At 46.3% G+C, this 22,031-nt stretch overlaps 1 long non-coding RNA gene across 1 annotated transcript in view; it reads left to right on the forward strand.

The window, feature by feature from the left end:
- The window catches only part of LOC115064386, a 21,525-nt gene extending 3,171 nt beyond the window's left edge, over nt 1-18,354 (forward strand). The window contains exons 2-3 of the long non-coding RNA XR_003844204.1: nt 16,117-16,162; nt 18,269-18,354. This is a non-coding gene — a long non-coding RNA (uncharacterized LOC115064386). The remainder of the gene's footprint in view (nt 1-16,116; nt 16,163-18,268) is intronic.
- Nucleotides 18,355-22,031: the final 3,677 nt, after the last annotated feature.

A 22,031-nucleotide genomic window follows, 5' to 3' on the forward strand; every position in this document is an offset into this window, starting at 1 on the left:
TCCTCTCCTCTCCTCTCCTCTCCTCTCCTCTCCTCTCCTTTCCTTTTCTTTCTTTCTTTCTTTCTCTCTTTCTTTTAGAGATGAGGCTTCTTATGTAGCCTAGGATGCCTTTGGAGTCACGAGGCTCCTGCATCTGCTCCCTGAGAGATGAGCGCCACCAGCTTTAGTTTCTAAGTTATCTTACACAGCAAAATCCCCCTGCCTCAGAGCTTATGAGTGAGATGCTCCAGGCCTGACTTGACTGCTGGAGAAGCCAAATGAATTAGAGATCAGACCCATCTAGTGGGCTTCAGAGTCCAGGCAAGGCCGAGTTATATGGGATGTGTAGGGAGGTAAGCTTCCGTTGTCATCCCAGGTCATCCCAGAAGACACACTTGTGCTGGACCCACTAGACACTAGGCAGGGCCAAGTGTGCTTTTCTTCCTGTTGAAAGAGCTTCCCAGGCTGGGTAAGTGTTCAGTAAGATGCTTGCTGCCTAAGCACGAGGGCCTGAGTTCAGTTCCCAGAACCCATGTAGAAAAGGCTGGCTGTGGCAGCATGTCCTTGTATTTGGTTTGAGAGAGAATGGAGGTAGAAGAATCCTTAAGGTTTGCTGGCCAGTTAGTTTAGCCAAATTGGCAGCTTTTGGATTCAGTGAGAGGCACTGTCACAACTAAGTAAGTAAGTAAGTAAAGGCAGAGACAGGCTACTGAGGACAAAGCCCATCATTAGGTCCCGGCTTCCACATACACCGCCCACCCATATAAACCAAAATAAATAAAAAAGCTACTACATTGTCAAATTGTTCCCCGAAGTGAGGGATAAGTCTGAGTTTGCAACAACCTGAAGCCTGGGTAGGATTTCCTTAAAACTCCATCTGGTATTTAATTAGTTCAGATTTCTTCAAGATTTTTCTACTAATTGCTCATTAATCTTGGTTTTCTGTGCTCTGAGGGTGTCTACGTGAGGAAGCCACTGCAGCTGAGGGAGAGTGCCAGGGTTTGGGCTGCTGATCATAAGCTGTGATAGCCAGATTAGCCAGATGTGATCTTAGGGCTCTTCATAGTTCACTAGCACCTCATAAAGCAAGTAGGGACAAAGAGCCCTGGTCCCAAACTCTGGACTTTGCCCACTGCAAGGCAGAGGCTATCCTCAGCTATGGGCAGATGAGGTTAGACCAAGGGCCACACATGGCAGTGGAGCAAGGACCCAGATGCTTCCAGTCACTGCCAGTCAGAGGCTTGCTGCCCTTACCTCTTGCACGCAGATCCCAGGTTCATCTATCCAACTGTTGCACCAGTCGTCACGTGGGGGAGACCGTAGGTGGAGGTGATGCAGGATGACATACAAACCAGCCTCTCACTGTAGCTGCTTTCAAGGTGATGGATGCTTCAAGCAAAATGATATATGCAGGGGTAGTTCATAAAATGAAGTTGTACACATTGGGGGAAGCAATAGTCCCCACTCCTGGAAGGAATTACCCGCCCCCTCGTGTGTGTGTGTGTGTGTGTGTGTGTGTGTGTGTGTGTGTGAGAGAGAGAGAGAGAGAGAGAGAGAGAGAGAGAGAGAGAGAGAGACTGGCTGGCTGGCTGGCTGGCTGGTTGGCTGTACACATCAGGGGAAGCAGTAGTCCCTACTCTTGGTAAGGCTCTTAGCATCCTCATTTGCTCCTTTCTCAAGAGAGGCTTGAGGACCTGTATGAAGCCTGCCCTTACTTCCCTCCCTGACAGTTTCTTGAGGAAGCTTTGTGGTAGGTTCTCTGTGCCCTTCACCTGGGATTTCCCATGCTTCTGTCTGGCCCACAATTCTGACTCAGTAGCCACTCTTGCTGGCTCTGACTGCTCATTCTGAAGCCTAACTGCTAGCAGCTGTCTAGTCCTCAGTTGATTCATAACTCTACCAGGAAAGAACTGCATTATCCTTAAGCTTCCATCAATCCCAACAGTATCAAGTATAGCATGCTGCACCTCAGTTTGCCAGGAATTGGTCCTGCTTCTTAGAAACCATCACTTTTACCCTCAGGCTGCATAAAGTGTATGTGTATATCCATGTCTATGGGAACACACAGACACATATTTATACACATAGCTCACAGATTAAGCATTGTACATAATATATAGCTGTAACTCACATATTCACACACTCACTAGCACATATGAATACTCACACAAATGCTGGCATGCACACACATAAGCATATATGTGCATGTTAGCAACATATGCTCGGGTTCACATGAAACAGACATTTATATGTACATATGTGCACATACCTATGCATATAGAAACATGCAGGTGCCAGTGTATACATATAAACAAATATACACACTTATATTCCTGTGCATGAACTCATGCACAGATATATATGCAAAACTCTAGTCTATGCATGTTTGTTTACATATGCATGCACATGCACACATACAAATACACACGCATGTGCACATGCACAAACACTCAGTCACACACATGCCTCCACATATCCATGCACACTTGAAAACATATATATATACATACCTACACCTGCACACATGCATGTGCACACACAAACAGATGCAAGCACAATTACAAACATACATAACACTAGCAAACAGAAACATGGACATGTGCATGAATATTCTTGAAGTTCATGCTCATGGACTCATTCATACACACTCAAGTGCATAAAACCACATATGTTCTTATAGGTACAAGGTGATAAATATTCACATTCTCATAAATATAAGTGCACAGAAAACCTAAGTGTGCACATATTCATGCATATACGATAACATAAAAGCTACATACATATACCTATCAAACAAAATAAAACCTTACACAGAAGGGTAGATGAGCATATGTGCATAGACATACACACCCAGGTGTATGCCCAAAATGTACACATATACACACTATACACACATGCTTGAATACACATACATACATGTGTGCACATACACATGACTCCTTCTAGAACTATGAACTAAATTGTGTCCTATTGTAAATTTGTATATTGAACCTCTAACTTCCAATGTGAGTGTGTTTTAAGACAAGGCTTTTAAGATTGTAATTAAGGTTAGATGGGGATATTGAGCATCTTAGTTAGGGTTTCATTGCTGTGAAGAGACACCATGACCACAGCAAGCCTTATAAAGGCAAACATTTAATTGGGGCTGGCTTATAGTTTCAGAGGTTTAGCTCATTATCATCATGGTGGGAAGCATGGCAGCAGGTAGGCAGACATGATGCTGCAGGAGCCAAGAGTTCGATATCATTTTTCCATTAATATATTTATTTACATTATATCCTGATCACAGTCCTTTCCCTCCTCTCCTCCCAGTCCTACCCCCCTATGCACCTTTCCCCATTCCATCTTCTTCTTCTTCTTAGAGAAGGGAGTCTCCCCCACCCCCATCCCCAGATGAACCCACCTTGGCACATCAAGTCTCATTAGGATTAACTACATCCTCTTCCACTGAGGTCATGGCAGCCCGGCTAGAAGAAAGGGATCCAAAGGCAGGCAACAGTGTGTGAGTCAGAGATAGCCCCCACTTCAATTGTTGGGGGACCCACATGAAGACTAAGTTTCACATCTGCTACATATGTGTAGGGGGCCTAGGTCCATCCTACACCTGCTCTTTGGTTGGTGGTTTAGTCTCTGTGAGCCCCGATAGGCCCAGGTTAGTTGTCTCTGTAGGTCTTCTTGTGTCCTGGACCCCTCTGGCTTCCTCAACCCTTCCCTCAACTCGTCCACAAGACTCTCTGAGCTCTACTTAATGTTTGACTGTGGGTCTCTTCAACTGTTTCCATCAGTGGCTGGATGAAACCTTTCAGGAGACAGTTATGCTAGGCTACTGTATACAAGTATAGCAGAGTATTATTAATAGTGTCAGGGGCTGGCTTCTCTCAGGGGGTGTATCTCAAGAAAATGTGGTACATTTACCCAATGGAATACTATTCACCTATGAAAAACAAGGACATCATGGAATTCGCAGGCAAATGGATGTAACTAGAAAATATCATCCTGAGTAAGGTAACTCAGACACCAAAGGACACCAAAGGACTTGATATGTACTCACAGATAAGTGGCTATTAACCATAAAGTACAGGATAACCATGTTATAATCCACAGACCCAAAGTTTAAGCAACAAGGAGGGCCCAAGGGAGGATGCTTGAATCTCACTTAGAATGGGAAGTAGATGGAGAGAGGGAACTAGGTGAAGTGGGGCAGGGAGGGGAATATGGTGGAGATCATGTATGGGGAAAGCAGGGGTCAGGGGGTGAGAGGGCTGGGAAAGAGAGGAGAAACTGGTGGGGCATCTCTGGGATACCTGGGATGGGGGAGGCTCCTGGGAGGATTGGGGTGACCCTAGATGAGACTCTTTCCAGTAGCCTTCCAGTAGACAACCCCCAAAACCTTCCACCCAGAATTTGCCCTGCCTACAAGATGCGCAGGGATAAATATGGAGTAGAGATTGAGGTTTACATCTTGATTCACAGGCAACAGCAGGAGACTGTGTCACTGGACATAGCTTGAACATAGGAGACCCAAAGCCCGCCTCCACCTTCACAGTGACACACTTCCCCCACCAAAGCCACACCTACTCCAACAAGGCCACACCTCATAATAGTGCCACTCCCTATGGTCAAGCAGTCAAACACATGAATCTATGGGGGCCATCCAATCCCATCAAACTAGCACAACCCCCGTTCCTCAGGGCATGCATCTCCTGGTGTCTCTTCCTCAGTTGGTAATCTTATTGGATTAGAGCCTCACTCTGTGTGGTAGTTTGAATAGGTATGCCCCCCCCATAGACTCATGGTTTTGAATGCTTGGTCATGGGAAGTGGCACTTGTTGGCGTATGTGTGGCTTTGTTGAAGGAAGTGTGTCACTGTGGAGGCAGGCTTCATGGTCTATGTTCAAGCTATGCCCAGTGCGGCCTTTGTCTTCTAGAAAAATCCTTAAGTTTCCCCACAACTGATATTATATTCTCTTCCTTCCTGCCTTTCATGCTACAGATCCCCGATTTCTACCATTGCAGGAGATTTGATCACACTGTGAACCCCAAGACTGTGTGATTTACTGAAAAAACCTGTTTCTAGGTGTGAGGTGGCCTTAGCACACACCTTTAATCCCTTTGGTTGGGACACAGACACAGATTTAGCACACATCTTTAATCCCAAATGATGAGGGTGAAGTTACTTGGTAGAAGAAAGCACCCATGTTTGAAAGTGATGTCTAATTGAGTGGTAGAAAAAGTGCTGAATCAGAGAAAGATTTGACAAAATAGGATCTGCCCAACTTTCATGAGAAGAGAAAGGAAAAAGAAGATACTTGAGACAGACGAACACAGAAAAGAGAAGAGAGATAAAAAGAAGGAGGCAGGTTTACTGGGAGATTCTTACAGAGACCAGTTAAAGAGAGAGCAAGCCAGAGAGCGAGAAAGAGTCAGAAGTTTAGAACAGATTGACCGGGATGAGGCCAAGCAGAGTAATTTAGGAGAAGCAGCTTGGAGAGGAGTTTTGAGCCACAACAGCTGAGTTGAGCCAGCCAGCCAGAGTTCAGAAAGAGCTAGAAAGGGTGAGCTTATTCAGCAGCAAGTGTCAGAGTCTGAAAACATTCCAGGCCTTGATTAGATTGTATGGAGGCTAGAAGCTTCCAGGACTAGCCCAGGTTAGCCGACAGAGGCAGTGAGCCTGCAGGATGCCACATCAAGTGAATAAAAATTACTCTTACATTCTCTTTAAAACCTCTCTTGTGGTTTAATTAGGGTTTAGAGAGACCAGGGCTTCAAGCATCTGTCTTTTCTTGTCAAGCTGTGATCCTTGTGAATTTGTAGGTGATATAAAGTTTCATGGCCAGAGAAGGATGGGATTGCCAGCCTATTTCTGAGCTAGTCTCTGACCACCCTCTTCTCTCAGGGGTTGATGGGGTTCTAGAGTCCACTGCTCTGTGCAGTCATAGACAATCATTTCTAAAGGGACCAACCTTTTCCTCAGACAAAGTCTTACACTTGGTGCTTGTGTATTGACTTGGAGGGTCCTGGCCAGGGCTGAGCCAGCAGCCCACAGAGCATGTACTTAAGGCTCTTCTCATGAGAATGCAAGCTGAGTTGGACCTACCTTCAAATACCAAAGCCTGATCATTCCAATTCCCCATGGGCTATATGGCGTAGGAAAAAAGGAATCAGTGTAAGAGTAAATATTACTTCCAGTGAGTGAGCCGATTTTAGAAACTTGCCTTCATTGTGCCTACTGGCCTGGTTTTCCAGAAATGCAGCAGGACCTCCTCCTGTGCCCCCCCATACTCCCAAGACTAGCAGACAGTCCCAGAGCCCCCTCCCCTGTCTTCTCCTTTTAGAGCATTGAGGTGTCTCCTGCTCTCTCTCTGCTACCCTCTATAGCTGGTCCTCAGTTCATGGGAGAGGTCTGAGGTCTCTCCACTCAATATTCTCCTAGCTGGACAATGGCTACTCACAAAAGGAGCCAGGGTACTTGTTTCTTAAGGTTACCAAGGTGGTCCAAGTGTAGCAGTAAGCTAAGGCCAGCAGTAGGCTGTGGCTGTCTCTGCAGCTGACCTATCTAGAGCTCATTTCGCTCCCCTTTCTTGAACTTGGGCTTGCAGTAGGACTTCCTATCAAAGGGACTTCACTGACAGCTAGTGAGAAGGCGGATAAGCCACTCTGCTAACATGTAGGGCAGGCCAGACCCTGCCTGCTGGGTAATCGCCTTTCTACTTTATGGAAACGCACTAATCCATTTAGGACCCTGTGCTTTGCTTATTTGGCTCAGATGTGGGTAGAAATGGCTCTCATTTCTCATTTGGATATAGCAGACATGAATATCTTCCCAAGGTTAATCTCTTTATCCTAGATGAAGTAATCAGACTTCTTAGGTATAACATTCAACAGACTAAAATCAAAGGTGACAAGGATGTGTGTGACAACCTGGGACAGGTGGTGCCTGTTGTTCTAGGACAGCAGTAGCATCCGTGTCTCCCACTGGGCCGTGGTAGTGCAGTTTGTTGAGCCACAGATTTGGATGTCAGCTGCTCTTCGCAGCAATTCAGATAATTGGGACTTTCTTCAGTGCATTAAGAGCATGGTTTAGAGCAGTTAAAATTCTCTCTCTCTCTCTCTCTCTCTCTCTCTCTCTCTCTCTCCTTTCTTTCTCTCTCTTTCTCTTTCTTTCTTTCTTTCTTTCTTTCTTTCTTTCTTTCTTTCTTTCTTTCTTTCTTTCTTTCTTTCTTTCTTTCTTTCTTTCTTAAACATGGTTTGCAAGTGTTATCCTGGTTGGTCTGGAACTCTGTAGCTTAGGCCCACCTGGAACCTATGATGCTCCTGCCTCAGCCTCTAAAGTGCTGGGGTTATAGGCCTGTATTGCCCACACATGGCTTTCTAGAGTCTTGACAAATACCAGCTCGTTCTTCTAACCCTTGCTCTACACTGGGCATACAGCATTTCCTTTATAGCGGAGCCCCTTATTCACCTCTGCATTTCAGTCAGAGGGGATGGATGGCTTCATTTAGGTGTTTTATACCAAAGCCATTGGAAACAGAGGGGTGTTTTGCTTTGCTTATTTTGTGTTTGTACAGTTGAATTTCTCATGAGAGCTGGGTGCTAAGGCGGGAACAGGCACAGAATGTTTATGGATCACATAGGGTCATGGAGACCATGCAAGCTCTGCAACTGTACACCTTGAAGTCACAAGAAAGAGGTGATGTTGGCCTTTATACAGCCGAGGTCCCAGAGAGGCTCTGCAATTCAATGTTGCTAGTGAATGCTGCTTTCTTTCCCTCGGAGACAGAGTCTAGCTATGTAGCTCTGACTGCCATGAACAGCTAGCAACCCAGTTTCTGCCTCCCAAGCTAGCAATCCCGTTTCTGCCTCCCAAGTTCTAGGATTACATGCCTGTGCTACCATGTCTGTCTTAGTGAATATTTGCTAAAATTAGCTTGGAGAAATTCTTACAATAAGCCGAGGTTTGGGGTTCAACAGTTACCCTTAAGACTAGGAGAAGTTATATACTTTCTGGGGTTCTTTGAGTCCACCCGTGACAGACTTGGGTTCAAATCTGGGGATATTCAGCCAAGATTAGTCTCAGAATGGCCATAGCATATGGCCTGAAAGTAATTAGAGGCAGAGATCATTTGTTTTAAAATGATCTCATTTGTGTTTCAAAAGATGCTGGTGTGTTCTGCCTCTCACAGCTCAGTGTTCAGAGCAGCAATGAACACTTGTTTAGAGAGTACAGCTGTGTAACAAATTACCCCAAAGCTTCGGCACATAAAACACACGTATTCCAGTTGACTCCTCCTTCACCTCAGTCGGTTTCCATCTTGCTAGATGCACATATAAGTTGAAAATCCTGTAAGCTCAAGATGCACTTAGCACATGTACCCTACCAACACCCTGGCTCAGCAGCCCTGCATCTCCAGGTTCCTGTTTATTAGTCAAGAGTTGGATGGAAGCGAAAACTGCCTAGCATCATGACAGAGGACCATATGTAACACACGCTGTTAGCCTGACAAGTGAAAAGTCCCAAAAGTTAGGTCTTGTTTCCACCAGAAGATGTGATTTACATTGAAAGCTGAGACATCGCATAAAGGGACAGAGTCAGAGGGCCATCTGTAGCCCAGCGATTCACAGGCTGCTCAGCTGGGTCTTTTGGGTTAGAATGATAGAAGACCATTTCAAGACCTTATGTGTGCTGTCTGCTTGCTCACAGCAACTTGCTGCCTTGCTGTGTGACTGCCTCAAAGCTGACCCAAGATGATGGCAGCTTTCCCTTGGAGGGTTCGGAGGGACAGCATGTGGGTGAGAAACCCAAAACGTTAAGCTACAGGATCTGCTCACTCTTGATATGCTCTGTGTTAGGGCCCAGCCTATCCAGAAGGCCAGGGGAGTGTGGTGGACACTAGAACGGTGGAAAGTGACCAAAACCAGACATTCAGTGCTATCCACCACAGTTGGAAGCCAGGACTACAACTTGTTCTTGGCCTGTGGGTAAGAAGTAAGTATTAGAAGCAAGTAGATTAGCACATTTACTGAGTGTGAACATTCTTGTGTGTGCTAGTACATTCATGAGTGTGTCTATACTTACACGTGTACATATGTATGGCATCCAGAGAACAATCGAGGGTGTTATTCTTTAGACCTGATGCACCTTTTCCCCACCTCAATGAGTCTCTCTCTGGCCCGGAGCTCTTTTAGTGACTCCCAGGGGTCCTCCTGACTACATTTTCCTGTGCTAGGATGACAAACATGGCCCACCACACCCAGCTCATTGTCACATGGATTCTGGAGATTGGTCTCAGGTCTTGGTGCATGCTTGGTGTCTTAGTGACTTCTCTGATACTGTAGTAAAACTCCATGACCAAGGCAACCTATACAGGAAAGCATTTAATTGGACTTAAGGTTTCAGAGGGTTAGAGTCTATACATGGCAGATCAAAGGCGTGAGAGCAGAAACTCCTGAGAGCTCATCTCTTGATCCACAAGCAAGAGGCAGATTGACTCTGGGAATGGTGTGAGCTTCTGAAACCTCCAAGCCTACCCTAGTGACAGGCCTCTTCCAGTGAGGACATACCTCCTAATCCTTTCCAAATGGTTCCACCAAGTTGCAACAAAGTATTTTCACATATGAGTCTATAGGGGCCCTTACCATTCAAACCAGAGCAGCAAGTTAAAGGGGAAAGGGCTTATTTTGGCTTGGAGTTCCAGAAAGGCTACCTACGATCCATCATTGTGGGGGGAAGAGCTAGCAGCAGCAGCACCAGGCTTCCATGGCAGTCAGGCAGATGAGATCGGCAAGCAGACAAAGGACACAGGAAGTGAGGGTCAGGTCAATCAAACCTCAAGCCCTGCCTCCAGAGAGAGACTTCCTCCAGCAATCCTTCACCTCCTAAAGGTTCCATAAGCTCCCCAAACAGCATCACAGTGACCAGGCGTTCAAACGCACGAGCCTGTGGGGACAGGATTTCATATTTAAGTCATGACATAAGGCAACCACATGACTGCCTGAGCTGTCGCCCCAGCCCTCCGTTTATATCTGAACAATATTATGAGCATAATAACACAAATAAGAATTCTAATGGGATCCAGAGAAGGTCTCAACTCCTCTGGTAAAGAGTGGAAGGAAGAGCCAGGGAGGGCTTCTCAGACGAGGTAAAATATGAACTGACACTTGGAAAATAAATAGCCTGTCCCCATCATAGACGCTGGCTCAGCTTGGAGGTTCCCCAGACTCTATAGGCTCCTTTCCTTCCACGAGATACTTGCATTTCTCAACAAAAGGCCCCTGAGAAGTGGTGAAGCGAGGGTAAGTGTTCCTGACTCTGCAGCTCCTGTCCCTGCAGTGCTAATATTAAGAGTCAACAGGAATATGGGTTCAACACAGGCCCCAGTCAGCCCTTCATTCTGCTCTCACCAGAATAGCCTTGTAAACAGCAAATTTTGAGGAAGGGAAGGGAATTATGTTAATCGTGTTCCTGAGAGCACTCAAGCAAAGGGCTGTTTATTGAAAATATTGACAGGATGGAGGAAGTTGTCTGAGTGATCGCTTCTGTAGCTTTTTGGGAATGTCACCATGGGAACGGGAAGCCCCTCCTGGCGGATCATGACATACATGCTTTGGCAGACAGAAGGTGTGCACAGGGATGTGACGGGCAGCAGTGAAAGAACTTTTGTCAGCAGATGGGGGAAGAACTTTCAGGGGGTCCCGGCGGGTGCTGGTGCAGCTGGCAATGTCACCCTACCCAGGGTAGTGGTGGCTAGGCCTCAGCAGAAAATGATGGAGGCCACTCAGATATTTCTCTGACTGTGGGCTTCTGGGAGGTGGATCTCGAAGAGGCCCCTTCAGCCTCAGACCTGAATCTCCAGGATTTCCTACTATCTACTGGCTCCTTCCAGCTTTACTGAAAGCATTTGTAAACTTGTTCTGGGGGTGGGGTGGGGTCCTGAACCCTGTTGATAAAGGCTGGACACAGCTCTGTGATGGCTATTCTTGATTGCCAACTTGGCCACATCTGAAATGAACTAAAACCCAAGAGGTTGTATACTCCTGTGAAAGATTTTTTTTTCTTTAGTTACTTGAAGTGGAAAGTCCCACTTTTAACCCAAATCTTTCAAGCTGGGAAGGTACACCTTAATCTGGGCCACACCGTGTGCCAGAAACCTATATAAAGGACATGGAGGAAGGAAGATTTTGTTCTTTACCTGCTTGCCCTTGCTCTAGCTAGCAAGTCCATTTCTTCACTGGCATTAGAGACTACGTCCTTGGGATTCCATAATATACTGAGAACCAGCTGAGACACCCAGTCTCATGGATTGAATAACTATTAGATTCTTGGACTTGTCCTTAGTAGACAACCATTTTTGGACTTGCTGAACCACAACCTGTAAACTACTATAGTAAATCCCATATATATGTATACGTGTACATGTGCGTGTGTGTGCATGTGTTTCATTCTATCAGTTCCGGTCCTCTAGAGAACCCTGCCTAATACACACTCTAACGACGTGTATGTTGAATGGCCCTGTCAGTTAATACTCAGTAGAGAGTCAAAGAGAGCTTGAGGTATGCAGCCTGCAATCCACTTTACCTTCAAGGAGAAGGACAGTGTCTAGAATCAAGCTTTGCGTCTGGGCCTCCTACCTGCCAATGGCGTTGCTGCTATTGGCAGTTGTGAGCATAGCCTTGAGAATGAGTTAGTCTGGATTTGAAACCTGGATTCTGACCTGGTGAGGTGGAGTCGTCATGCTAAGACTCCTTGGATATAAGGGTGGGTGGGAGTGACGGGCACAGGATTGTGGAACTCACTGGCCTGCTGCATGTGGAGCTCCATGCTGATGACACGGTGGTTTTCAGTCTGGCATCACTAAGTATGCTATCCACGCAGCAGTTCTTTCATGGCTGGGAAAAGCCTTGAGAAAAGATGGCTGGAGTCAACGCTAGCATGAATGGATGATTCCCCAGTGGTAGCAAGTGCAGGCTACCCAGAGCTGGACAGTGGAGTGATCGGTAGTACACTCCTGGACAGATGGCTTCCAAGCTCTTCTGTCTCCCTCTCTTCCTGATTCGAGTCTGCTTGGTTGCCTTTCTTTGCAGGGCTCTATGTTGCTGTGTGTATAGATAAAGAAAGATGATCCCTGCTCCCAGATATTTACAGCTTTTGGACTTCCACACTGGTCAGAGAGGTAGCCCTGAAGATCTATGGCCCTCCTGGGTTCAGGCATCAAAGCAGTAGACTTTAAGCTCCTGGTCTTTGGGTCTCGTATCTCTGGACAGATTAAAATGGCTCACAGAGTTAGGGTCTTGCAGAGGACTATGCCCACAGTCATTTATATGACTAGAGCCTTGGCTTACATGGTACATCCTATCTCCACTGCAATGAATTCTCTGGTGTGGTAGTATATATTTGTAATCCTGGAGCTGGGGAAGTGGAGACAGGGGAATCCCATTGACTGACCAGACAGAGTAACCTATTTGACAAAGGGGCTTCTGATGAAAGGCATTCGAGGTTCTCCCCTAACCACTCCCCCCCCCCGCCATGTACATGTGCCTTCTCCTCTGCCCTTCACACACATATACATGTATATGCACATGTACATGTACTCTCCACATGTACATGTACATTTGTACACATGGACACACACGGACATATGCACCCATGCATATGTACATGTGCATCCATATACACAAAACACATGTACATGTACACTCATACATATGTGCACACACATAAATACATACGCACCCACATACATGCATGCACATGTATATGTATACCCATGCACACTTATATGTACACCCACACACATATATACACACATACACAGATACACATATATACATTTACATATCATAATATGTGCATTTGTATCCACACATACACATGTACATGTGTACCTTTCAAACACACATGTGCACGTATACTCCCTCATACACATGTACATGCATGCACACATCTATGTTCATCCATACATGCACGTATTCATGCATAAGTGTACCTGTACACATACATGTACACTCATACACCTACATATGTGCTCACACGCATGTACACACATGTACATAGTCACACACATCCACACACAAATAGCTTCTTCATTGTAAAAGATCTTTTGAAAGCCTCTGTGTGTGAACTTTCTCAAGAGAGACCTTTGTGGGAGTTGGCTGACAGAGCTCTTAGGATGTATTTAGGATGTATTTATTATTTTGTTCTTGGGATTACATGTGGAAATCTTCGATGGGAACAAAGGCATCTATCTCTACTTAGCAAAAAAACGTGGGCAAGCAACCCTGCCTTTGGAACCCGGGCAGGAGAGGTGACACAATGTCCCCCGGGGGCTGGAGGGTTCCTGGGCTAGGGTGAAAGCTGATCACTGGCAGCTGTTGTCTGGAGCCCCAGGGCTTGCAGAGCCCACCTCTTGCTGGGAGCTCTCCTCCCAGTTGGGTATCCCTGGGGGCCTCTGGGGAGGCAGCTCCCCTGAACTAACAGGTCCCTAAGGGAGCAAGCATGGTTGATAGTTGTTTCCCTACCACACACTGCTATGGTTCCCTCAGCCTTTCCAGGAGACTTTCCACTTACTCTGGCTAATCCTCTACTCAATGCCTTTGGGGCCAACCGCCCTCCAGCACCTGGATTCTGCGGGACCTGCCGGGCAGCTGCATACTGGAGGCTGAACTGACTTAGGCCAGTCACCTCTGTTGTACACGTGCTCTCTGCTGCACCTGCTGAAGCTTAGGAACACTCAGGAGTCTGGTAGAGAATATTTGGTGACAGAGTGGAGACAAGGGCTTCTCACCTAGATCTTACAGACTCTGGACTAATTTTCAGAGTTCTGTTTGTTTTGTTTTTGCTTTATTTCTTTATTTCTTTATTTCTTTATTTCTTAGCTTTCCACTGTGACACAGGACTTGTATTTTGACATTTTGCTGTGTGAGACTCTGTCCCTAGAGCCATCTTTAAGCTGAGTGTCACATAACCCCCTCTCTTCTTTTTTGCTCTGGGGATGGGGGGAGGACCTCAACCCCTCACAAAAACAGGAGTAGGCAGGCTCATTAGGCCTGTCTTTGTTGAATGTGCCCCCGGGTGCGCCTTACTCTCAGGGACCTCTCCAGGCCTCCAACCAAGCAGCAGGCAACATGCTGTGTCCAGGTGTGGGCCAGCCCTCTGTAAGCTGCCGGTTCCACTGGAACCGGAGGCTGACAACTTTTCTCAGGCGTCTGTTGCATGGCAGGAAGTATTTGTCACCTTTCTATTTGCCATCTCAATCTTGTCCCCACCATAGAGCTTATAATTTTATCCCTAGGGAGATGGGATTCAGAGTGATTAATAAGCTATCAGTCTTGGAGGGCAGCACATGCTGCGACATGCATAGATAGATAATCGGCGTCTGAAGTTACAGTGCTTAGCATTATCTAGCCAACAGGGCACCACCAGTTCTTAAACAGAATCCAGAGATGCGCTGGTATACCTTGGGTCCCTTCACCCTTGTCCCCTGAACCATCCCGTCATCTAAACCCCTTTGCTCCAAAGCTACTGTGATCTAGACACTTCTTGTACTGTATTCCCTATGCCTGGCCTTTATCCAGTCGGGACCAGGGCTGGACTGCGGCTCTCCCTACATTAACTTTTCTGCCTCCCGTAACACGGGTAACATCCCGTCTCTTCTCAGCATCAGCCCCTTCCTCACTGCTGGCCTAAGGTCACTGTGAGCTCTTCAGCACTGTAGGCCCCTCCCCAGCATGTCCAGCTAGTTCCTCCTACCTGTCATCTGGCCTTCATCTCCCAGTGCTTAGGCTCCTCAGTGCCCTTTAAATGTTTGCTCTCACTTCTCCTTTTCACCTCTTTCCTTCCCTAGCGTTTTTCTTGTCTGACTGAGTCACTATCTTCATGTCTGCGAGTCTGAATCACTTCCAAAGGAGATACCTTCCCAGGGCTGTGTTTCCTGGAGAGGTGATGGTCCCGGAGAGCCAGTATCAACCCTAGAAGTGATTTCCTACCCAAAGCTGATACCCCAACCCCTGGGGTGATATCTTTCCAGGGCCTCTGATAACCCCAGGGGTGCTATCATCCTAAGGCCAATGTCACCCCTAGAGCTGATGTCACCTCTAGAGAGGATCCTCCCCCAAGTAGATGATGTCTGAGAACTTCAGTTCACAAAGAGACAGACAATCAGATTAGGTTATATGAAAATATGTTGATAGACTTAAAAAGATCAAATCTTGGCAACGTATTGCCGTTGGTCTTAAGACGAATTTGTGTATTAATGTCACTCTCTCTCCCCTTGTATTTCTTCACCTTTCCCCATGCCATTTTGATTACTTTGAGAGTTCTCAGCTATGAAGTGATCCAAATGTCACCTCAGTTTTTACAGTGAGGGGGATCTGTATAATTAATGCAATTTACTGTTGACCTCAAATAAGCCAGGTTCTGAGGGAAGGAGATGAATGCCAGGTGACAGGGTAGTCCTCCCATGGCTCATTGGGAAGGCACTGGGAGGTGCAGGGGTCCAAATCAGGTGAAGGTGGCTTTGGGATTTGGATCTGAGATTTCTCCTGTGGGTCTGGGCTTGCTCATTTCCTACACGTAGGGTGACCTTTCTTCCACTCCAGGCCTCTTCTCAGAGGCAATTACTAATGCTCATCCTTGCTGTCAAGTGTTGTGATTTGGGAAATAAAGTGTTGAATTGCTTAGCTCCCAGCCTCAGACTTCATCCTGCCTCGCCTCTTCCCCATGTAGGAGGCTGTGCCTCAGCTTATTCAGGCCAGCACTGGAGACTTATAGGAACCTGTTATTCAGTCTTGTTGGTTGGTGCTGGGGACTTACAGATGATCCCTTTCATGGGGTGAGACCTTCAGAGCTGGAAGTTTCTCCAGTGGAAGGGTGGCTGTTGTGATGGTTAACATTAGATGTCAAGTTGCCCGAATCACTTCAGGGAGAAGCCTCCAGACACATCGAGGTCGAATTGTCACGACTGGTTTAGCCTCTAGGCACCTCTGTGAGAGGATTTTGATTAGGATAGATGAAGTGGAAACACCTGGAATGCAGGCCACACCATTTCTTGGGTTGGGGTCTTGAACTGTGTATATAAGTGGAAGTGAGCTGAGTATCAGCATTCATCTTTCTGCTCTCTGATATGACATTTTTGCCTCAAGCTCCTGTTGCCATGACTCCCCACCGTGATGGACTGCGCCCTGGAAGGTAAGCCAAAACACACCTCCTTAACTTACTTTCCGCTTGATGTCTTATCACAGAGGAAAAAAATAGCAGCTGCCAACCATGCAAAAGGAGGACTGAGAGGCCTGGTGTGACCCATGGCTGCAACATTGTATATATGATGTCAAAATGGCCACCTGGTTCCATGAGGGAGCTTCAAGAAGACATTAGGAAAAGTCTCAACTTTAGGATTTGGGGGAGAAAGAGAAACAGTGAAAGGCTATGTTTTAGTATGTGTTGATGGTGTGTATGGGGCCAAGCAAATGAATATAAATAGAAAAAAAAACCTTCTGATAGATATCCAAGATGTCAGATAAAAACATCTCTGTCTGTCTGTCTGTCTGTCTGTCTGTCTACCTCTCCCTTTCCCCTCTCCTTCCCCAATCTTCTCTCCCCTCTCTCTCCCTCCCCCCACATCTTTCACATTCACCCACCTGTCTCCTCTGTTTTCTACAGATATTCCACAGATGTTTTTATGTGTGTGTGTGTGTATGTGTGTGTGTGTGTATGTATGTATGCACACACATATTCACTTGTAGATACAGTAGGTCTCTATTGCCAGTTCTTATAAACATAAAGGACTGCATAATATTCCTACTCTCCCTTCCAGCTGCTGACCTGTCTGAGACAATCCTGTGATCAAACACCATACTTCATAAAACCAGCCCGTTATTCTCTGAAGCTCAGGCTCACAGTCTTCCAACACAGTTAATTGGGATAACAGCACAAAAGATGACTAAAAGTGAAGAAAATCCCAGTGGCAAGTGTTAATGTGATAATTAAGCTCACTAATTAGCAATGCCTAAGGACCCAAGCTTCAGTTACTCATTCCAGAGACTGAAAGACGGGAGGGGTTTGAGAGCAAGCGTTCTTGTTACCCAGGTCATGGGTGGGAGTGTGCTTGAGACACTAAGAGTTGTATCTCGTGGTTGGCCTTGGCTTAGCCACAGTAGTGTCAACTTGACAGAATCTAGACTCACCTGGGAAGCAGGTCTTCATGAAAGACCATCTATGTAAGATTGGCTCATGTACATGTTTGGGGATTGTCTCTATTGCCTTAATTGATGTGGGAAGACACAACCTGAAAGTGTGTGTGTGTGTGTGTGTGTGTGTGTGTGTGTGTGTGTGTGTGTGTGTGTTGGGTGGGTTACCATTCTGTAATTTGGGACTCTGGAATGCATAAGCATATAGAAAGCTAGCTGAGCACCAGGCGTATACACATGCATTCCTACTTCCAGAGTATAGATGCAACCTGAGCAGTCCGCTCTGCTTCTGCCTACAGGCTTCATGCCCTGCCTCCGACCTGTTGTCATGTCTTTCCCAATGTGGTAGACTGTATCCACCTGGAACTTTAAGCCTAGATCATCCCCTTCTCCCTTACATTGTTTTTAATCAGGGTATTTTATCCCAGCAATGAGAGGTAAACCACCCGTAGTGACCCCTGACCTAGGTAGTAGTCTGTCTAGGGCTGCATGTTAGCATCCCAAGTCACCGATGGGTAGACATGGAAAGTGTGACAGCTTTAGAAAAGAGCGTGGCAAGCCTTTCCCATAAGGCTCCATACATAGAGCAACGGCTTTAGCCGACTCCGTAGTGACTCTAATATTCTGCAGCAGTGTGAAGCCTGCAGTCCTCACTCATAAGCCCATGGGCTAAGTGGTTTCTGTAACATGTACATACACAGGCAGAGGTCTTACTTTGATGACCTGGGTCTACATGGATGACTAATACTGAGAACTTAAGATGTAATCTAGATAGTGCCCATATGCAAATATACCCAATCCTTCCAGAATCCTCAGAGAAAATGCATTCATACATACTGACTGGCTACCTATGGTTATCATTTGGTTAATGGCAAAGTTAGCTTTCAAGCCTAGGTAATACATAATACACCTACTATCAGAGCTCTGCAAGACTGTCCACCTTTGAAATCTCTCTCTCTCTCTCTCTCTCTCTCTCTCTCTCTCTCTCTCTGTCTTCTGTTTGCTGTCTGCATCTCTCCCTCCCCCTACATCCCTACATCTCTTTCACATACACCTACGTATAGAAGATACTCTGATCATAATCCTGTCTCTTCTTTGTTTTCCACAGATATTAGAAGACCTTCACATTCTTTGGGGCACAAAGCAACAAGTGCAAAGACTTTGTTTCTGATACATCTCCCCATGTTGGCAAGAGAGCAATCATCAGTATTAACTATGTACCAGGCTCTAATCTGGGTAATGTCTACTGTTAAATATCCAGTGTGCACTAGCCTCACAGGGCCTTCCAAACCTCAGGTTTCAAGCAGGGACCAGGATCAGAGTGAAGACACGTTCAAAGTTACATTCTTAGTAAGCCATAGAGGTAGAGTTTCAGTCCCGGTCAGATGCCTCTGGGTTGTATGTTTTCCTAGACTGCCCTCTGCAGAGCGTGCCAGAGAGGAGACTGGTAGAGCTGTGCTCTGGTCACTGAGAACTGTTGGCATTTTTTTTTTTCTGTCTAATAACTTCATGCTTCAATCCAATTACTTTGGCATCATTAGGATTGTGACTGCTGTTTTTGTTGGTGCCACCCAGTGCCAATTACTTCTGTTGGTGATATTCGTGTTAGCCAGGGAATCCCTGCAGGCTGTACTGCTTGCTGCTGGGGACAAGCCACACTTCCTTGTGGACCTCAGTAGTTGCCATAAGAAAAATTACAAGGTGATAAAATGCCTTTGAGGTTTTCGTTTTCAGAGCTTATTTAGAGTTAGAATTAATGCACTGAGCATGTCTGAACACATATGCACACATGTGTACATAATCACAGATGTATACACACAGGCATACAATTCACATATATGCACACTCGTGTATATACAGGCACACATGCATACATGTACATACATGCCTACACATGTACGTACACACATATTCACATGCACACAAGCATGCACACATGCACACAAGCACATGCATACCATTATGGTGACTTTGCCAAAATGCCAAAGAGCAGGATGCTGACAAAAGAACTCTTAACACAATAGTCATTTCAATGAGAAAGGGACAGAATCAATTCTGTGAATACATAGGCTGATCAGTGCAACAGTGTAGCTGTTCCTGTATTCTTATTCCTAACAAAATGGTTGGAGCATGTCAAAATGGCCAAAATGCCAATAAAGCAGGATTAGTGGTGGCCAGATACCATGAATGACCCTATCATAGGGCACAAGCCAGGACTCTAAAGTTGGTCCCTGCAGTCAGAAGATGTGGGCTGAGTATCCTGACACTATGCAGGCATGTATATCTATCTGCACTGTGCTTCGTGGTTCAATACATGGGCTCCTTTCGCCTTGCAACAAACCCTATATCACTTTATTTCACAGTTGGGGAAACTGAGGTCTAGAAAAGTAGACTGGCTTGTCTCTCTTACTGTATCCCAGATTAAATTCTAGGCCCACAGTTTGAGTGTAAGTGTTTGGATAGCCACTTTTGTTGTTGACTTTTTATTTGGTCTGATTTGGTTTCTATAAAATGTTATCAGTGTAAATAAAGGTAGAACCAGATGCCTGGGCTGAGTTGGGAAGGTGACTTGGGCCACTGGATAGAATCCAGGATGGCTTTGCTGTGTACATTGTGCAAATACGGTCTCATAGGGATGAGTGTAGCTGAATCAGCTGGTGGCTGCCTCTCTGAAGGTTGGACGTTCCTTGAGCTGGGTGGGTAGCTTGTTCTTGCCCAGATCCTAGGTAATATTCAAGTTATGTATCTCTTTATACCATTCACCCCACTGTGATTCTGGTTCACCCAGCAGTGTGGCTCTAGACTGGGGCCACGTGGCCTGGAAACAGAAATTGCCTATGAAGTTCTGGGACAGAGCAGACAGTTTCCAAAAAGAGAGGTGACCTGGGCCTTTCCACAGAGAATCAGGAGGAGCTAAGGATGTGGTAATAAAGTCTTCTGTGGCTCTTCTAAGTACAATCTGTCCTCTTGTCTCTTGTCCCTCTGGAGGACACCCACTAGGACTACAGCCATTGGCACTGGAGACAGCTGGAGCTGTTTCCGAGCTTCATCGCTCTTGTACTGTTGAGCCAAATCTGTTCCTAGATGTTCACACCTCCCCGTTCTCTTCCTTGGCGGCAGGTATTCACAGCTCTCCAGGCGCCCTCTCTAGAGGAGCATGGAGTGCCAGCTCTCTCCATCAGCTCTGCGGTAAGGTGGGCCAGCAAGGAGGAGAAACAGCAGATGTCCATGACAGGCATCCACCTGCCATATTCAGGTGCTCCCTTCCCTGGTCTCTCACCACTGGTGCCGCGTGCTTGCTTTTTCTGAGCCCAAATGCACCAGGTTTTAAATGTCTTCAGGCACAGAACTAATTCTCACATCTTTTTGAGTCTCATTCCTCAGGGACCGGAAAGCTGACACACTGACAGGCATCCATCACACTGCCTACATTCTCCACGCCAGCAAGGGTCTGCCTTAATGGATCCCTAGGTTCTCAAGGCCAGAAGACCGTACGAAGATGTTTCCAGTTGGGGGATAAGATGGAAACACTGTTGCAGGAGAGCCTACTGATGCCCCGTGAGCCTCTCCTGTACGGTTGGTAACTTTTCCACATCCATGGAAGCAGTTTGGGGGCCCCAGTGGGACTCTATGACCTTCTTGCTTGGTGTGATCTCTTCTGATCCTTCTCATGTTGGATTTCATCTAGAAGGGTGGTTCTCAACCTGTGGGTCACGACCCCTTTGAGGACCGAATGGCCCTTTCAGAGGGGTTGCATACTAGATATTCTGCATATCAGATATTTATTTACATTATGATTCATAACAGTAGCAAAATTACATTTGTGAAATAGCAACAAAATAATTTTATGGTTGGAGGTCACCATGAGGAACTATATTAGAGGGCTGCAGCGTTAGGAAGGTTGAGAGCCACTGACCTTGAATCTCCTGTGCTCAGAACTTGACTACCTCTGCCCAGAAAGGGAGGAGGAAGAAAGCCTCAAACATCTTCTTGTCATTTCTTCTGGAAATAGGAATGAGGCTAGGTTGGGGTGCAGAGGAGGAGGCTGGGAGGCCAGATGGGTGCAGCAATGGCCAGGAAGAGCACTAAATCAGACAGAGCAAGGCAGACTATTTTCATTATTCTCCAGACTACGCACAGTGCTCACGCTGTGGTCACCGAACTGTTGGTACTTGGGGAATCATGGGGAGTTGTGGGGAGTATTCCAGAGAAACAGGATGGGTAGGATGTGTGCTTAGACATGTGGTTCATCCTTGGCTTGGGAGGTTCAACTCGATGGGCTTTGGGCTTGAGAAAGTGTTCCCATACCAGTGCTTGGTTCTTCCTTTTCTTCTCTGCACACAACTTGAACTGTCAGCCTCTTCTTACCCCATCAATGTTGTGACTTCCCTCAACTGTAGGCTGAGGCGAGTGTTTTGTTTAGGACAGGAAAGGCTAAGATATAATGGTCAGTAGGTCAGGTGTGTATCACAGATTCTCAGTTTATGATATTTACAACCTAACAAAGTTTGATTGGGTTGGAAAGCCTCTGCATCCGGAAAGAGATTTATTCTAGAAATGCGCGTAGAGATGGGCAAGTCCAGAATGCTCTGAATGGCCTGACAAAAGGGCCAGGGCTGTGGGCCAGGTCAGGTCATCTGCTGTGGAATTTCTCTTATTTCAGGGACCTGTGACTTTGTTCTGCGCAGGCCTTTAGTTGTGCCATGGTTTGCATCTTAAATTTGTCTTGGAGTTTATTTTCTACTGTGAGGTACAGGAAGTGGAATTCACTTCATGGTGGCGTCGCATGGCAGCCTTGGGAGTGAGGGACTAGGCCGTCGGGTTGATGCCTATATTGAATCCTGGTAGTTTTAGAGGGAAGGGGAGAGAGA

Source organism: Mus pahari, chromosome 7, assembly GCF_900095145.1.
Source record: "Mus pahari chromosome 7, PAHARI_EIJ_v1.1, whole genome shotgun sequence".
NCBI lineage: Eukaryota > Metazoa > Chordata > Mammalia > Rodentia > Muridae > Mus > Mus pahari.